At 44.2% G+C, this 19117-nt stretch overlaps 1 protein-coding gene across 1 annotated transcript in view; it reads left to right on the top strand.

The window, feature by feature from the left end:
- LOC138286980 (zinc finger protein 208-like) overlaps nt 1–19117 on the top strand; it is a 272011-nt gene that overhangs the window by 150859 nt on the left and 102035 nt on the right. The gene's annotated exons all lie outside the window — the stretch shown is intronic.

The raw sequence follows: 19117 nt of genomic DNA, 5'->3' as shown, positions 1-19117 counted from the left end.
TTTTTTACTTTTCCACAATGACAGTAATCCTATCGCAATCCCAATATGGAAAGGAGAGGCGATGTGGCGTAAGGTCTAGAGTGCCTGATCTTGAAGCTGTGAAATTTTGGGTCCGAGTCGCCAAAGGAGGCTCAAAGTCCTGGAGTTCTGGCAAATTAATTAATCTCTCCGTGCCTGGCAATACGTCTCACTTTAATGCAACTGGTGTGCAAAGATGGAAAAAAAACTCAAGCATGCTTGAAATGCATGTAGCCACGGAGAGATTAAGTAAAGGGCGGAGGGCAAACAAAGCAACCGCTGTGCAGGCAAAACCTTAAAAAAAGAGTTCCACAAAAGCAGATGAAAACAGTACTTGGGCCTCGGGACACTGATAAGAGCAAACAAATGAACAAGCATTGGTAAATGCAGGAAATCGTATGCTACAGCCAATAGAAATGGAGGAAAAGTAAGTGGCAAGCATAGGAACCAGTGAAAAGCAAGGGCAGAATGTAAGCCCCCTTTAAGATTTATATATAAAAACAATATATTTTACAAGCACAGCACAAACGAAACCTAAAGAGACAGTGGATACCTTCACTCAACCTGAAATACAGAAGCATTTCCATCTACCACAAGAAATAACTCTCAGTATTTTATCATTTGCATTCAGAGTCACTGTCACTAACACAATATATCATGAACCTTGTGGCAGTCTATGTTTAACTGACTCTCCATGATTGATAGAAACTTGTGACATCCTAGAAAATAAATATAAATGAAACCTTTATAATTAAATATTGTGAAATGATAAGTGCAATAGAATTTGTAATCCTTGGATAGGATGCCTCCACTAATAGCATGCAAATCAAAGTCTAAATCCTAGGTCTCTAGGTACCCACACTACTTATGTGCATCTTATAAGTCTTTAAGGGTCTGCTTTGTATGGTTCAGAAATTTGAGGGGGGGGGGGAGGGCGAACACTAAAAGTCTAACAGTAGCTGAACACAGGTTCAGTAGATCACTTCTGGGACTTCCAGTTAGTGGGCTAATGATCCCAGTGTGCTTGAATCTGACCCAAAGGGGTATATCCCAGAAAATTGAGTTGACTTCTGATTTATTGACATAGTCTGTGGACTTCTCCAGCTCTTGAAGCATATCGGGTGGGCCTTAGAGATCTAATGTCTCTAGCTTGTGCAAGGAAAATCCCATGGTTGACCTACATAAGAGCATTATTGTGGAAAATGGGTTTGGGGAAATTGTGGTATTATTGTGGTATTCCTCTGAAGAGATGTGAGCCACATTGAAAGCAGGCATAAAAGAAATCTATTGGGAGTATATAGCTGTTCACACTGTGACTAAGTGCAGAGGAATTTTAACCATGGAATTCATAGATGTCAAAACCTGTCCATGGTATGAGCCTACAGTTGATGAAATTACTCCCCTTCTTGCACGTAAAATGAGCCTCCAGTTTAGATACAAGACTCTCCCTATGAAAATGTTCTGTAGTAAGCGGTCATCAGACTGCCCTGGGGATGATCTTATCCCTGTTTGTGCAAGGGCGCTGGAACCTCTAACCTATATCCTGTTCTTTTGCCTAGTATATATCATACCCAAAGAGCAAAATGGAAAGTGTCTCTATGTAGGAACTTGGGTACTCAATGGTACTTGGAGGCCTTTAGGATCCTTAGTGCACTCACCAATAGAGTGGTGGTTTATTCCACTGTTAAATCTTTGTTGTCTATATGCATTAGACGATGCAATTGTATCCAAGGTAGTGAGCAGTTGTTGTGCCTAAGTACGAAATGAAGACGGCCTTGTGGCCTATTGTTGTAAGGACTTCATAGGCCTTAATGAATAGAGATATTTGTCGCGTTGAGCCCTGGTAACTTTGGGCCTTGAACCAACTTTGGTATATGTTGTATCAACTGTGCTGTTTTTAGACCTGAGAACTAGATTTGGTAAAGTGTTTCAGTCTGTGGTTGCACTTTACTGTACGTTACAATTTCACTCTTTCTGAACAAGGGAGTTAAAATGTATGTACCACCCTTGGTATATATTGTATCAACTGTTATCTTTTTAGATTGGTGATCCCTATTTGGCAAATTGTCTCAAACTGTGATTGCACTTTATTCCTTTTTTTTTATTCCACCTTTGCATTATCTGAACTTTGGAGTTGGTCTATTGGAAACTCATGTTCCATCCTATTTGGCCTATATCAAGTTGGTTGATACTGCTAGTGTTGTTGTCATGCTCATTATTAGGAGTTTGTACATTCATTTTATTGTTCAAAGTTGAATGTGGCCTTTTTGTTTTGTGAGGCTTTGCAAGGCTTACGTAAGAATAGCTTACGCAAGACTTTTTAGTAGTGAATTTTTTAATTCAAGCTATAATCATTGAATGTTGTATTTTTTAAGCATATGGTAATGTACATATGGCTTCCCTGAATTTGGGTTTTTGGAGTAGTCTTCATGTTCACCAAGAAGTGACTGTGTGGGAACACTTTAGTCTATATTGCTCAATTATCTTATTGGTTTTAATGCCCATGTGCCAATACATCCTGCAGGGCCATTGAGTGGGAGGCTATGAAGGCGGTTGTTAAAAATCTGGTCTGTAGTTGGCAGAGGTATACACCCATGTCCATGAAGGGACCACAATCCCAGTCAGGGTCAGACACAACACAAGTCAAATTATCCTGTGCCAACCCTCTGGTAGCTTGACAGAGAGCAGACAGGCTTAACGTAGAAGGCAATGTGTAAAGTATTTGTGCAATAACTCATACAGTAACACCGTGCAAACACCACAAAAATACACCACACAAGTTCAGAACAATAGATAATATTTAGCTGAATAAAATAAGGTCAAAACAATGAAAATCCAATGTGCACAAGTAAAGTTATGAATTTTCAAAGATTAAATTCCACAAAAGCACTTAGAAGTACAATAGCTCCAACTGGGGCTATCACGGCGTCATTGACGGAGTCGTTCCCAATAATGCGACGCCACAGAGTGCACAGACCCCCAGGTACAATACCTTTGAAAATGAAGAAACAAAGACGTTGCATGGAGTGGTGGAGGTGGTGCGTCACTGGAGCCGGTGCAGCGTCAGTTCCTTACGGGGAGGTGAGGCGTTGGTTCCGCACTGCGTGTCAGGGGGAGGCGGGGCGTCGATTCTGTCAGGTTGCAGGGGAGCTGTTGCGGATTCGGTGGCGAGACATCGGTTCCTTGGGACCCAGCGGGGTCGATGGATCTATTCGGTCAAGACATGATGTGTTGTCTTCACAATGTCACAAATGCACTGTGGGATGTCAGCAGTGTTGCAGCATCAGCCTTGCGTTGCAGGCCACGGTCGTTGTGTGCAGTGAGGACCATGGAGCCAGAGCAGACAGCGTTGTGGCGTTGGGCAGCAGCGTTGGTGCTGGAGTCATTGAAGTCAGAAAACTGGCTAGTAGGTGAAGTCTTTGTTGGCCCAGAGACTTCAGAACAGGAGGCAAGCTCAGTCCTTTGTGTGAGGGCAGGCCACTGGCCTTTGAAATGTAAGAGCAAGACCCTCCACCCGTACAATATGCAGATGTGATTTAGTGTCCTGTGTCTATGGCTGTCTGGGTGGAATGCATAAGGAGAGCTGTCAACCAGCACAGACCAGATGTGGATTGGAGGCAGGCTGTAAGGCACAGATGGCTCTAAGTGCAGGGAAAATACCACTTTCTGAAAATGGCATTTCTAAAATAGTAATAATAAATCCAACTTCACCAGTAAGCAGGATTTTCTGTTACAATTCTGGCCATACCAAACATGACAGGGCCACTCCTTCCAGATCAGAATCTAACACTCAAAAAGTATATGAGGGCAGTCCTAATGCTAGTCTATGAGAGGAGCAGACCTCACAGTAGTGGAAAACAGATTTATGAGTTTTTCACTTCCAGGACAGGTAAAACACATAGGTACATGCCCTACCTTTTACCTACACAGCACACTGCTCTATGGACTACCTAGGGCCTATCTCAGTGGTGACGTACATGTAGAAAAAGGGGAGTTTAAAGCTTGGCAAGTAGTTTTAAATGGCAAGTCAAAGTGGCAGTGAAACTGCACACAGAGGCCTTGCAATGGCAGGCCTGAGACATGATTAAGGGGCTACTTATGTGGGTGGCACAATTAGTGCTGCAGGCCCCCTAGTAGCATTTAATGTACAGGCCCTAGGCACATGTAGTGCACTTTACTAGGGACTTACAGGTAAATTAAATATGTCATTTGGATAGGAACCAATGTTACCTTGCTCAGGGGAGAGAGCAAATGCACTTTAGCGCTGGACAGCAGTGGTAAAATGCACAGAGTCCTAAATCCAGCAAAAACAGAGCCAGAAAAATGGATGGAGGCTGGCAAAAAGTTGGGGGATGACCATCCTAAGGCTGTTAGGTCTAACAATAGGTAGATTGTCAAAGTCAATTATAATTATGTCTAATTTGCATACACCATTTTACACAGAGCACTGGCCCTGAAACTGGTAAGCAGTGCCCAGGGCACAGTCGGAGTCAGTAACCACCATTATCAGTCAAGTTTGGGGGTGAGCAGGGCAAAAAGGATGACTTTCTCACAGGGATGAAATGTCCCTCCGGGTACAAGTCCCCTAAAGTATTGCATCCGCCATCCTTCCATTTCTGTACCAACATGGACTCAGTGATCTTACGAAATAGCTGTAGAATCCAAAGCAGGAGGTCCACCCACTGAATCACCCATTTAACTGCTCCCTCCCATATCTCTAACACTTGTCTAATCATTTAAGGAGTGTCAGGAGTACCCTGAGACCCACACATCAACAATAGAGGAAACATTGTCCGCAATTATTCATGATGTTTGTTTCTAGAAAATAGTTCAGGGTTTCAAATTTGAGTTGTATGGCACTCCAGTACAGGTGGTTACTCCCAGGCCACTGAGCTTTTCCATTCTATAGCAGAACTTTATAGAAGCAGAGATTCAGAATTTATTGCATAAAGAGAATGACTTTCTGAACCTCATCCCCAGATTTTTCCAGCACTCTATTCCTTGTAAAGAAGAAAGGAGGTAACTACTGGTTGGTGTTATATTCAATGACTGTATTTTGTACAGACATTTCAGGATGGAAAGGTTCCATCTTCTAAGTGATTTGTTGAAGGAATGGGACTGGGAGGTCTGGTTAGATTTAAAAGATGCTTATCTGGCGATTCCAATTTTTGCTTATCACAGTTGATAACTTACATTTCAGTGGCAGTCTCATTGGTATAAGTTCACCGTTCCCCTGTTCTGCCTCTCTTCAGCTTTTTGGTAGTTCACAAAGTTGTTGAAACCCATGTTTGAGGGCCTCAGGACCAGGGACGTTTGAGTATTAGTTTACTTAGCCATTTTCATCATTGTAACTCAGAATGATACTACATAAATGTTGTACTTGAACTGGACAACTACTTTGTTGCAGGAGTTGAACTTCGTCATCAATTCCACATACTGAGTCTCACTCAGAGTACAGGCTTCCTTGATGTTCAAGTGGATTCAGTGAACGCTCAATTACAACTCCTGATGCTGAAAATAAGGAGTATCAGGAAAGAATTGAGGTCAGCATTAACCAATCAGACTTTATGGATGAGATTGTAGTCCTTCTAGTGTCATCAATCCAGGCAATTATTCCCAGCCCACTTCATTACAGGGCTCTTCACTGATGGAAAATTCAGCACCTTTGCAGGGGTCTGGCCGTATGCTTATCAAGTGAAGTGGTTGATGAAAGCCACAACAGAGCTGTCCTGATGGTTGGAGTATATGGAAGCCTAGAATTGCAGAGCCATTTTAGGTCTCATCTCTGATAGTTATAGAATCAGAGGCCAGTCAGTGGGGCTTGGGAGCTTGCTGTGGTTCAGTCTTCACATGTGGCAAATAATCGAAGACCATGTTGGTCCTGATGAAGCGTCGCTGGATCCTTCTGGACCCTTGAGATGCGAAACATGTTGACCCATCGTTAGATGTAAGGCAGTGTCCTTCCCAATCCCACTTTCGAGAGAGTGATTGAGCATTATCTCTATTTCCACTCTCCTACCTGCTTTTTTAATCTTGGCCAATACCCTTTGATGATCTAATAAATTCATGATGAAGTATTAGGTGTTGAGCCAGATTTATCCTTACTTTGCTCTCCTGTCCATATTGTGCTTGTAGGTTGGCATTGTCCACCACACCTCTCTTCACGGCACAGATATTTTGGGAAAAAGATGTCCGGCAAAGATCCCCCTACATGGGGGGCCCGTCAGACATTGCAGCGCCGGTCTGACGAGGAGCATGCCCAACGATGAAGCATGACATTCAACTGGATGTGTGAGGGCTCTTGCTTCTAACATAAGGGTTCCCCCTGTGTCTACTTGCTTTATGTCTAATTCGTTTTGGAACAGTGTATCCTTTTTTTCTTATAGAGTATCTTTGGAAACTGTACACTGGACCATTAACCTCCCTGTCCCCGTTTGTGTAATACTGCAATTTTCAGAACAGTTCCTTGGGGGAGGAGAAGTTAGTATGATTTACAGTTAAGTACAAGACTGCCAGTTTCAGCCTCCAGGGGTTAGGAATTCCACAGGTTGGGGTTCAGGTTAACCCCAAACACTCACCACCAGCAACACGCAGCAGGCCGGGTGCAGAGGTCAAATATGAGGCAAATTTAACATGGGCTCCTATGGAGACTCTGGGCACTCAGAATCATGCCTGTTTGCAGGTAAGTACCCGTGTCTTCGGAGGGCAGAGCTGCGGGGTTTAGAGAAGCACCGCAGGGGCATCAGGTTAGCACCAACCACACACCCTTAGCGGCGCAGGAGCAGCCGGGTGCAGGGTGCAACCACAGCATCAGGCTCCCAATGCTTTCCCATGAGAGGACCCAGGGGGTCACTTACATGCTGCAGGCTGGGTCCAGGTGGTCGGTTTCAGAAAACCACAGGCTGGACAAGTAGGATGGCTGCCTGCTGAACGTTGCTGTACCGGAGGTCGGGTTCCCCAAAGCCAGTAGGCTGCAGCTGCAGGGTACCATTTGGCGACATATCTTTGTCCGTTGCTGTCGCGTTCAGGGGGTCCTCTGGATTCACACTGCAGGCGTCGTCGTGGAGGACAAGAGAGGTCAACCCAGGGTGGGCACTTGCTCAGAATCACCTGGGGATCCTCTCTATTCTGTTGGGCCACCTGGACATGGGCTGTGGGCATCAGGTGCAGAGTTGTCAGGACTTGTGGATCCGATGAGGCTCTGGAGTCCTTAGATGTAGTTTCTTCTTAGACAGAGCCGCTGTCCACGGGAGTTCTTGGTCCTCTGTGATGCAGTCAGTCCTCTGGAGGGTTGGCAGAGGTCGCTGGACACAAAGGATGCATTGCCTTCTTTGGCAGGGCTTTTGAAGCTGGAGACAGGCCAGTAGGGCTGGGGCCAAGTCAGTTTTTGTCTTCCTTTTTCTCTGCTGGGGTTTCAGATTAGCAGTCCTTTTTCTTTCTTGTGAGGTCGCCAGGAATCTGCCGAACTGGGTTCAGGGAGCCTTTAAATCCTGTATTTAGGAGCATAATAGGGGTCGGAGGGCAGTAGCCAACGGGTACTGTCCCTGAGGGTGGTTACACCCTTCTTGTGTCCACTCCCTTTGGGCAGGGGGGCACAAACCTAGCCCTATTGGTCCCTGTCGTCCAAACTAAGATGGACGATTCCGCAGGGAGGGGGTCATCTCAGCTCTGGACACCTTAGCAGTGCAAAAGGATGATGGACGGAGTGCTGAACAATGCAAACACTCACCCACAGTCACAGATCTGGGTTTAATCCATCGTTCTTTTGCTCACCATGCCACCCCAGTTTGGACCCAGCCATATGCAAATGAGTCTTGACCCTGTTCCTCATGGGAACAGTCCAGCCTGAACTGCCAAGCCAGGTCCTCCCTGGACCGGAAACAAGCATCCTGGGACCGATTTCAGGGTTTCACCATTCATCAGCCAGGCTAGCTTGAATCCAGTGGCACAGTGATCAACGGAAGGGTATGCCCAGACGTGGGTCCCGTGCTTGCTATGCCACCAGGGGTTATACCCTGAAACCGGTCCCAGGATGCTTGTTTCTGGCCATTACAGAGGTGTGGGAGGGAAGGCTTTTCCTTCAGCAGGGTCGGATTGGGACTGAAAATAGGCCCTCACACCAAGATAAAAGTGACTCAGTGAGTGAAAGAGGTGGCTAAGAAAAATGCCCAGTGTTTGCAAACTGGGGAAGCTTTGACCTTGTGAAAACATGCTTTATAAGTGTTTTGCAAAGCATTGAAGACTGCATGAATTTGAGGTTACTACAGGCAATGTTTGTTTAGTATCAAGGAAATTAACAGTAAAAACCGGCCCATCAGACCATAAAACAAGTCCACAAACAGACAAAAAAACGACCCACACACTGACCTGCCAAACTAGCCTACTGGGCATGGCCTTGACAGGCCCTGGTACACTGCACATGTCACAGCAATACTAGCTGCACCCCTACACAACAGCAGAATGCCCTAGAGGCCCCCACCACTGTCCCTTGTGAGATGAGCTTGAACTTTTCTGCTCAGAAGCAGCATAAGGCTAGGGTGACCAGGCGGCCCGGATTTGCCAGGACAGTCCCAGTTTTTCATCACCTGTCCCAGCAGATTTCAGAAACTTTTGCTCATGTCCCAGTTTTCAGAGATAGTCGACAACAACTGAGGGAGCCACGTTTTTATATGTTCCAAAGCAGGACTAGTTAGCAGTTGTTCTCAGAAAGCCTTTCCATTAATACGTGTGATTGTGGGTTTAAAACTTGCACTTTATTTCCTCAGTGCCTCGTCAGTTTTTCCTAGTGTGATGCGTGCCTCATTCTATGCCCCCTGGCTGATGAAAAATTGTAGTCATTCTTCTATTTTAGTAAAATGTTTCGTTTTTAAAAATATCTGGTCAGCCTACTTAAGGCTAGAGCAAGAGGAGGTGCAGCACATGCTGTGCCTGCTGGGGCTGGCACATTGTCAGCCTGTAGGTGGCAATTGGCTGGCAGACAGAATGACAAGGGGCCAATGGACAGTCTGTGATAGGATGGAGAGGGGCTGTAGCATTTCAGGATGAAATAAACAGCCCACATCTGGCCTCTGGCAGTGGGCCCTGGGCACCGGGCGAGTGCCCACCTTACCACTCCGACCCTGCTTAGAAACTTTTTGCCAATGTTCTGCCTCAAGAACCGTCAGAGAACAGAACTGTTGTCAAAGTTGCAGCTGTTGACATTGAACCACCAGTCAACGTCCGCTTGCTGGTTCTCTCCGCTGCTAGAAATCTGACTCCTGCTAGCACGCCTGGTCCTTAGTAAGTAAACTTACAAGGGGACGCGTATAGGTCGATGAACCTTTTGAATTGCATGGAGTATCCTAGTCCTGCAGTGATTACTAATTCAATAATCAACATTATAAATCAATGTCATCATTCAAATAACCAAGAATGGAACCTTTATTTAACAAAAATAACCATCACTCACTGAAAAAGGTTGATAGTTTTTATTCCCTATTGAGTACAATTCTAGTAAAAAAAAATTATTTACCTTTTATCATTCAAAGCTTTATTAATCATCTAGAAAACATTATTCACCGAAAGAATCACAAACAACACAGCAAATCATAAGTGAGCAATTATCAACATTAATGGAGTAATTCAGCAATGAAAATTTGTCAGTCAATTGTCAACGTCTCCCCCTGTCAGCCTTCCTAACCAAGATTAGCATCAGCATGTGGGTCTTCATGCGAAAACAATTTTGGATAAAACATTAATTTGGTAAACTTTTTATTAAGGTCTCTCATTCCATCCCACTAATTGCTAATTGGTCAAACTTATCAGAAGTTATGACTCTAACCTATCATTTTGTTTACCGAATCTAAGTTACTGCTTAGGCTTCAAGTTCCATTAATTTGGTTGGTCCTTCTGGTGATGAGAACATCATCCAGCTCTTCAGGTAACGGAATTGTTGCATACAAGTCTTTAGTCAGTGCCTCTATTGTTCAAGTCCTGGGAAAGTACATTTAGCCTACACTACACATAATTGTATCAAACTTTCAGCAAACCGCAGATTCAGATCCAGCTTACAATTTGCTTTGCCAATGACCTGTCAACAACCACTTTTTCTACATAAACATTTCTAAGTCAGAGGGTGAACTTTGCAATGGGACAAACTTAGTTTACCAGACCCATAATCTATTGCTGTCGACCTTAACTTTTGACTTTGACCAACTCAAGCGCAACCAGATGACCATGGTTGGCAATTTTTTTACTTTTTGGTGCTATTTTTTAAGTCAAACTTTAAAAATGAAAATGTCCTACTGGATTTATGTTGAGTTGGTGTCATTTTATTTATTAGAATTTATTCTATTTTCCTAGCTGTTTTAAAATCTGAATTATGGGTTTTAAACTCTTGGTCCCAGGAAGAGCTGATCCTAGAATTGACAATTTTTTCCAACAAAAAAACACGCACAACATGTGCAACAAGACTGAAACCACTTGAAAGATCAGGCATCGCACTACGCTACTGATGAAGTGCGCGTGCTCACCGAAACAAAATGAAACCACTATTTTTCTAAGGACGCTCAATGTTATTGAAAGATCTCTGACCCTGCTTTCCGCTGAGACACTACACATTAGTACATGCTGTATGAAACCGAAACAGCCTTATCGACTGAGCCCGCAAGTTGGCTGTAGTGCGCACGTTCGGCGCAGGGATACTTCTGTGCGCATGCTCAGTGTTCGAGTATAGTACTCGGCGTGGGCACGTGAAGCGGTGCTTCCGGTGTTCAGTGCGGCTGACTGGTTCCCGGCTCCGCCTCTGGAGAGCCGAGAGGCGGTGGGCGGCTTTGGGTCATCATTATTGTATGCTGTGTGCGGCTATGTGAGGGTATGGGCGTCCTGGTGCTTGGAGGCCACTGTGCGCGACCTGTTTACCATGGCTGTGCGCCCTAAGACCCGGAGTCCATTCCTCTGCAGCAGCCGTGACATTTCCAACAGAAATGCTGCACAAGCAGGTCGTCCTCCACGATGTAGGTTATGTGGATGAGCGGCAGGACTGCAGTGAGGAGAGCAAGAGGTATCACCTAACCGGTGGTACACCCAGAGCTTTTACCAGCAGCTAGTGTCGCCCTGCAAAGGGGAGGGCTTGGCATGTTCGAGAGCACACACTAAATAGTCAGCTACATTAATTTTCAGGCACTGTTTCATTGTTTGCTCCTGGCCAGAGAGAAAGGCGTGCACATGCATAGTCCACAACCTTATTGTGGAAAGTCTCGGGTTTTCGTATGACCATAATGGGGTGAATAACATTAGAACGAAAACGATGTGAGTGAGCTTACATGCAAGGACCAAACATTTAACAACTTCATCAAAATTATCTTTATTCGTTTTCTATTGCGAAACCACAAAAGCACACATGAAAATCCTACAAGGAATTAAAACTGTGATAAACATTGCTTACAACAAACTCTTCACATGGCATTAAAAACAAAATAAATCATCCTGTAACTTCTTTTACGTTGCTCTTAGAAAATGCACATTTGTTAAAACCAGCTCATCCTGTAAGGTGTAAATGTAAAAGGGCGGGACAAACTTGTAAAAAGCCTCGCCCTTCAAGTGAAGTTACTAAAAAAGAGCTCTTAGCTATACTATAAAAGTTACAAAACATTACCAGGTGTGGGATATCCTACAGAGACTTGTCACAACCGCGGGGACCCAAAGTGCAAAAATCGTAACAACCTCTAGGAGAAGCAACAGTCGGGTGGAGGAGATTGAGGGCCTGGTTACGACGTTGGCCGAGGGGATTACTCCATCTCAAATGTGAAGGATATCCCGTCTGCCATATTGCAAGTTCCATAGGATATAATAGGGCTTGTAATAATGGTAGGTGGGATATTCGTCATGCTTGTGACAGAGTAATCCCCTCCGCATCAGGGTAATCATGCCCTGAGTCTGAATCTCACAAGCAGGAATGTGTCCCTATTGTTTTTCACTGCCATTAAATAAGGCTCCATACCCAGGAAGGTGGTGACCAAAACATGATTTCTAACTTGGGGTTTCAGCAATTCTATTCCCTTCCTGAGCATCCTTGCCCTCTCAGTAAAACACTCCTTTACCCAATTGTAGTCCCTTCCTCCTATACCCTAGGGACTTGAAAATAACTCTGGCGTCCTAAATAAGACAGCATATCCCTGACATACCTAAGCCATGTTATTTAAATCCACCATTCACTAACAGGCAGTGTTGGAGTGTAGTTTTATAATCAAAATTAACATGAAATGTTTACGAATTAATGCATAATGATGCCGCATAGAAATTATATTAATGTGCTTTTGTTAAACGTGTGTTTGAAATGTGCCCACAGGGAGTGGCCACCAATGTATACGATGATAATTGAAACTGACTAATAATGAAATATTAATGTACTAATGTATGATTTTGTATTAGTATTAAGAGTTATACGTTAAGGTTTTGCTGAATTAATCACTAGGCCTTAGTTAGCATGAGTCGGGGCCTAGCTGTCTCGTTTCATATTAAATGTGTTTTTCTAACGTGCAATGTGCTGACTTGCTGAAGGACATGTAGTTGTACTTTTCCAGAAGCTAGAAGATGTGTGTAACCGTAGTAAATTTTCTCATGAGAACCCGACTTGCTCAAGGAGACATTCTTGTGGAGCGCAACAATGTAATTTGCAACAGGTACAAGGGCATTTAGACTAGGAAAGACAATGGGACTACTGACTTGAGTAACAAATGTCACTTATTCCTCACCTGACATTCTACCCGTTGGAGGCGTCAAACCCAGGAACCAATGAGCTACGTGAGAACTGTTATGAGGTGACAATCTTAATGAGGCGACAAGTAAACTATTGGATGGAGATAATGATGCACCAAAACTTGCCCAATTGGAAATTAGGGGACTGTACAACCAGTTTAATATAATCTTTTGACACCAGGATAAAGCAGCCATTCCGATCCAATATATGCCATTCCTTTGCCCTAGCCATTACGTGTCTCTGCTATTCTGTTTCAAAGACTTTGCGGTTTATCTCTTTGAACCATCTTTATTTTGTCTTGCCTGATTCATACTTTTCCTCCTTATGAGGGAAGTGTTCCTTATTGCCCGTCTTACTGAACTTTGCTGTGTTTCTTGGCCGATGGCGAATCAACTGCTGTCCTGAGGACGAAGACTGACTCTGTATGCTTACTCATTACGGAGGGTAACTATATGATGATGAAATTGTAATTGTCTGTTTGCCTTTTCTTTCTAGGTACCAACTGCTTCTTTTGATAGAGACCATAGTTACATGTGTTCTAAATTTGTGTGGCTAAATTGTTTTGCATGAAGCCCTACATGCTAATGCTAATTCGAGGTTAGTTAAGGAATTCACTAAACGGACACAAATAGACAAATGACTGAATCTATGCTTTGTTGAATAATGCGCTAATGATATTTTGCTAAAGTTAACCCATGTTGACGTTGTGCTTTGTTCTAATGTTTATGATTTTTGCATTGATGAAGTCTTATTCGAGTTATCATATTATAACCGTGTTGTTGTGTTTTCTGGTTTTGAGACTAATAAACTTGCTAGTAGAGTGTAATCAATAGGGAATAAATATCATAAATCTTACTAAATTCTGTGTGGTTATTCATGACTGAAAGGTCATGGTGTGTTTCAATTTTATTGATGTTATTGATTAATTCGATTGATTTGCTATTGTGAATATCGGTGAGGTTATTGATCTATTGACTGACATGCAGATTAGTTATCTCGTCTTAAGGTGTCTTCAATCAGGGTCAAAAGATTAATCGGCCTAAAACGAGTCCCAGAGTGAATAAATTATCTAGATTGGGAGGTGTTATCAGTTCTGGTAGCAGAGGACGGTTTGGCCCTTTGGGGCCCTAGGACGACATTGTTTTGGAATTGTTATTTTGAGATAATGCAAATTGGAGGTATAATGTGCCCCTAAGTCCCAAATGACTTTCCAGGAATCTCGGAGCTTGCCGAAGTGAGTTGGGTATGTTCTTGGCGTTCTTGTGATAGTATGAGTGAAGTAGAATTTGCGCTTGCTCAGCTTATGCCTATCGCAGGTGAATTGTGAGGTTTGTGAGAATTTTAGGCCAGGTGATGTTTTAGTAGGAGTGGGCGTACTCCACAGTATGAGAGTAGGGAAGTCGGCGAACTTCATGTGAGTGTGGCGCTTTGTGCTAAAAAATTGTCCACGTGGTTGTTGGTGATGTACGGACCCGGCGTGGTCTAAGACTCCGGAGTAGATTAATAAGTGTATGAGACACTTGGTTTATGTTGTAATTTGTGCGGTTTAATAGGTCAATCGGGCGTGGTTGATGAGTCGAGTTTGAGTCAAGTTGTGTGAGTGAAAACCTTCGAAGGAGATTTGGCAAGTTCTAAAGTGCACTAGAACGAACCATTGACAAGTCGAGAGTAGAATTTGCGGGTCAAATTTTGCTTGCGGGTGTGGGATCTGAGAAGGAGAGAGTAGCGGCCGAGGCTTTAAGTGAAATCTCTGTAAAGTTCTAAAGCGATTGTGTTACCCTTCCTGTAGTAAACCGGCAAATTTGGGTTTTGTTGTTAAAGTGCTCGCAATATATTGCTTTAGTTTTTGTGTGGATAGAGAGTGAGGAAGACAAGCCGCCAGACTTTGTCAGCCGCAGTGTGTGTGAGTGTGACGTCATTGGAGCCGCGCTGGGATAGGTTAGTTGCCCAAAAGGGTCGCGCACGGATTGGCAGCAGTCCGTGAGAGGCAATTGGTTGAGAAGGTAGGCGAAAAGTGTTCTGGGAACTAAAGTCACTTCCTGATTCGATTCTAAACAAAATAAAAGATGCAAAAATGAAGTTTTTCAAGGCTTTAAAGAGTGCTTTGAGGGGAGATGCGTACATTACAGCGAGTGTGGGGGAGCCTACACCGCCATAGGACACTCCGGCTTATGCCATAATGGAGGAGAAGGGAGTCGCGCCATGTCTTTGGCTGAAGCACTGGTGCAAATTAACAGAGAAAGATGGGTGTTTGGCGTTTCCAGAGAATGGAACATTTAACATAGGGTTTCTAGAAAATTTGCGAAAAGCGCTAAATGAGCAGAAGCCGCCTCCGAGACCAGCTCAGTTTGAGGCGTTAGCAATTTGGGAATTAAAGGCCATGCGTCAGAGGCAACAGAAATTTGAGAGGAGAATGAGAAAAGCAGAAAAGACTCTAGCGGAGGCTAGGTGGGAATAGTGAGAACAGGATGTGGAGAAGGGAAATAATAGACGGAGTGAGGATGTTTCTGGCAATAACTCAAGAAGCCGAAACACAGGGAAGAAAGGCCACTTGTAAAACAGACAAGGGCTGTAGCAAGCAGAAGGAGACTCAGAAGTCTTGGGCAGATGCAGATGATTCTGATGATGATGAGTTTCTAAATCAGTTGTTACATGATCGACCGCCACCATATACCATGAATGACAATAGACCGAGTACTAGTGCAGGTCCTGAAAATTCATTACAGAATCAGGGGATCGCAAATACATTACAGGCAAATAATGTTATCACATCAGCTCCGATACAGAATGGTGCTAGTGTACCCACCGCACCAGACACGCAGATACAGTTGCAGCCACCACCAGTTCAGAGGCTCTACCCTGATGTCCCAGTATTAGAGACGACTACGAATTTGATGGTGTTGCCTGATCCAGTATACACGAGATCAAAGTTAGTGCAGATTGAGCCAACTCCACAATTGCTGCCGCAGCAACAGGTGGTTCCGAGTTACACTTCGTCACAGGACCGCAGTCAGTTACAGCACCTATGATGAATCAAGCTATGGGAGCTAATGCTCCACCGGGATTGGGAAATGGACAGACACCAGCCGCTATATCACTGCCGATTACCGTTGGTCCGCCAGTACCGTTATATGCACAGGCCAAGCCTATTGTATGCGATCAAGGAGTAATGACTCAAGAGGTGACAAGAGGAGGGTTCACGGGAAGTTCCCAAGGGATGACACCGGGATAAGACAGTCGAGGGATCTAGATCCTTGCTGGACTTCAGTCCGATTGGGGTTCCTTTAGAGACAATGAGACAAGCGGGTTTGGGTCTACTGACACCACAGGTATTGGGAGCAAATACGTCACAGGCACCAATGATGCAGGCTGGAAATATCTCGTTGCAAGGCTTAACGGCGCAACAGTTAACTGAGTGGTTAGACAAACTTAACACTCCACAGACTACTCCTGCGACAGCAGAGAGGTCAGAGAGAGAGGAATACCTGAATTTTGTGAGGTTGGGAGTGGAAGCAGCTGAGCTAGTAGACGGGACTATGGGAGTGAACAGATTAGAATCATACACTGAAGCAGAATTAAGATATTTGTGCCCGAAAATAACCAAAGAAGTGAGTAAGGTGCACCAGAGGTTAGCAAAAGTAGCAGACAAATACGGTATAGACTAAGCATCTGAAAAGAAGTTATAGGTTAGACTTCGAGACTAAAGATTTTGATCATATGAGGTCTACTGGGATGAAGGCACACCTTAAAGAAATGCTACAGAGTGCCCAAGTTTGGGGAGCATTAGAAAAGTGGGAAGGCAGATGGGCAAAGAAGAGAGATAAGAGGAAAAGTGACTGCCTGGAACCGCAGCAGGCGAAAGCTGCACCAGACACGGGAACAATAAAGATGTTACCAATGAGAGAAACAGCTGGAGGGGTTCTAGTTCATGTACCGTGGTCTAGAGGTGACATTTTGTCATTCACTAACAATTATCCCAGGTTGAGGGAAAAGCCAATAGAGTGGTATCAGCAGACAGACAGGTTTGTGAAGCTTGTGAAATGTCTTTGGGAAGACTTGAATACATTATTTGAGATTATAGTCCCAGCTGATTTGTGGCTTGAGTGAAAGAGGAGTGTGGATTGGCCGCAGAGGAACCGGCAAGGGACAAGATTACTGCAGCACCGTCTCCTGAGGTGATGAGGTATTACTATAAGGTGATTGAGTTTTTGAAGCAGAAGGTGTCGCCGAAAGTTACTGATTGGCAGAAGATCGATCGAACGGCACAAGAAGGCAAAGAGCCGATACATGCTTACTATGAGAGATTATTAAAAGCATTCAAACATTATAGTGGCACAGAGGTCATAGAACCAAAAGATATGAATCACCTTGTGTTGAGGTTCGTTGAGGGATTGAGGCCAGAGATTAGCCAGATGATTAAGAATCATTTGATCTGTTGGCAAGCGAAACCGATTGATGAAGTGTTGCAGTATGCGAAATACTGTAGCGATGAGATTGAATTGAAACAGAGAAAGCTGAAAGAGAAGGTGATGGTGATGCAAATTAAGGCAGCTCAGGCAGGGATGCAGGGAAATGGAGTACAGCAGATGGTACAGCAGCAGCCTCAAGGGAACGGAATGTTCCAAACGCAAACAAGAGGCAGAGGTCGGGGATGTTTTGTGAACCGTGGTCCAGATTTGAATACTGTTGTGGTTCAAAATGACGTGCAAGGGATGAAAAAGATGTCACCATGCCATGCGTGCGGGGGCTTGGGACACTGGAAGCGGGAGTGCCCAATGATGGTGCAGGATGGTGTTGTTCAACAAAGCAATGATGTCGGTACATTTCAAAATGTGAGGGGTCCAAGAATGAGGGGTCCAAATCCGAACTTCCAGAATAATATGGTTCAGATGCAGGGTCTCCAGCCTATGCAACAAGTGCAAATGCCACGTGTTCAACCAGCGCAGTTGCAGCAAATGCAACAGCAGATTTGCATGGTACCTAGACAGCAAATGCAGTTGCCTTTAGCTCCGATGGGACAACAACAGGTGATGCTTCCTCAACAGGTCACAGGCCAAACAATGAGTCAAAATAATACAGTACAACAGTTCCCATTGCGTGGTGAGAATGGAATAAACGATGAATGGTCGGATGACTGTTCAAATAGTGAGGAGTGCAGGCTTGCACCGTCCCTAGAAGTAGATCAGAGGGGACCTTACGTGCAAGGGAAGGTGATGGGTCACAAGGTTTCATTCCTGGTTGACACAGGAGCTACACGCTTTAAAGTCAGAAGTGCAGAGGTTCCAAAATTGCAGTTTTCGGGGCGTACCATAAAGGTGGTAGGAGTAGCAAACCAGCTCTTGACAAATCCGATTACAGATCCAGTCTAAGTTGAAATTGGTACCTTTCAGGGATTACACAGGTTTGTTGTCTGTGATTCAAGTCCCGTATCCCTACTGGGAAGAGACTTACTGTGTAAAACTAGGTGTTCGATCACCTGTTCCAATGAAGGGATTGAGGTGCAGACAAACAGTGATGATGAAGGGGACGTGTGGTATTCTGTTTGTTGGGGAAACATTTATGTATGCAAATTGTAATTCAAGGTTCAGGTAATTATATCTTGCCCCTTTACGCTTCGTTTATTTATGTTATGTGAAATGGTATCTTCCTGCTCTCCCTGCTCTTAGAATGGTACTGCCTGGAATGTGGGGATTGGAGGCAGTTAAAGAAGGAGCTGAGCAGGAGCGGCTGGGGTCTTTCATTATTCAGGACTTGAACAAATAAACAAGTGTTCTACTTTTTGAATTGGTATTTTTCTTATGGATTTACTTCATTTTGGCGACGAGTGACTTTTTGACCCCAGGACCCCAGGACCTGCTCTCATCTGAGCTTTTAAACCAGAGCTATTCATGCTGTTCGACATTGCTGGTTTCCTAGGCAACGGCTGAAGCTGAAGGGATTTCCTCTCCTAAGGCCGTTAGAACTGAAGGATCTGTGTTTACTTTAGGCCGTCTGCCCTTCGCCTATTAATTGACAGAGGAGGAGAAGGAATTTGGATGAGTTTCATTTCATTTTGGCCACCTGCCAATATTTACTTTGAAGCTTAACACATTGTGCTATCCCTGCTTCAAACAGAATTAGCTCATCGGAGCTCGGTATTGATTTTGGCTGCCTGCCAACAAAAGAGTGTTCAGCTGAAACTATGGAAGAAAGGATTTAACGTGTGATGTTGTTTTGGCTCCCAGCCAAAACATCGGAGCTCAGTATTGATTTTGGCTGCCTACCAACAAAAGAGTGTTCAGCTGAAACTATCGAAGAAAGGATTTAACCCGTGTGATGTTGTTTTGGCTCCCAGCCAATGTTTACATTTCACAATTATTA

Source organism: Pleurodeles waltl, chromosome 4_1 (genome assembly GCF_031143425.1).
Source record: "Pleurodeles waltl isolate 20211129_DDA chromosome 4_1, aPleWal1.hap1.20221129, whole genome shotgun sequence".
Lineage (NCBI taxonomy): Eukaryota > Metazoa > Chordata > Amphibia > Caudata > Salamandridae > Pleurodeles > Pleurodeles waltl.
This window is presented reverse-complemented; position numbering and strand designations above follow the sequence as displayed.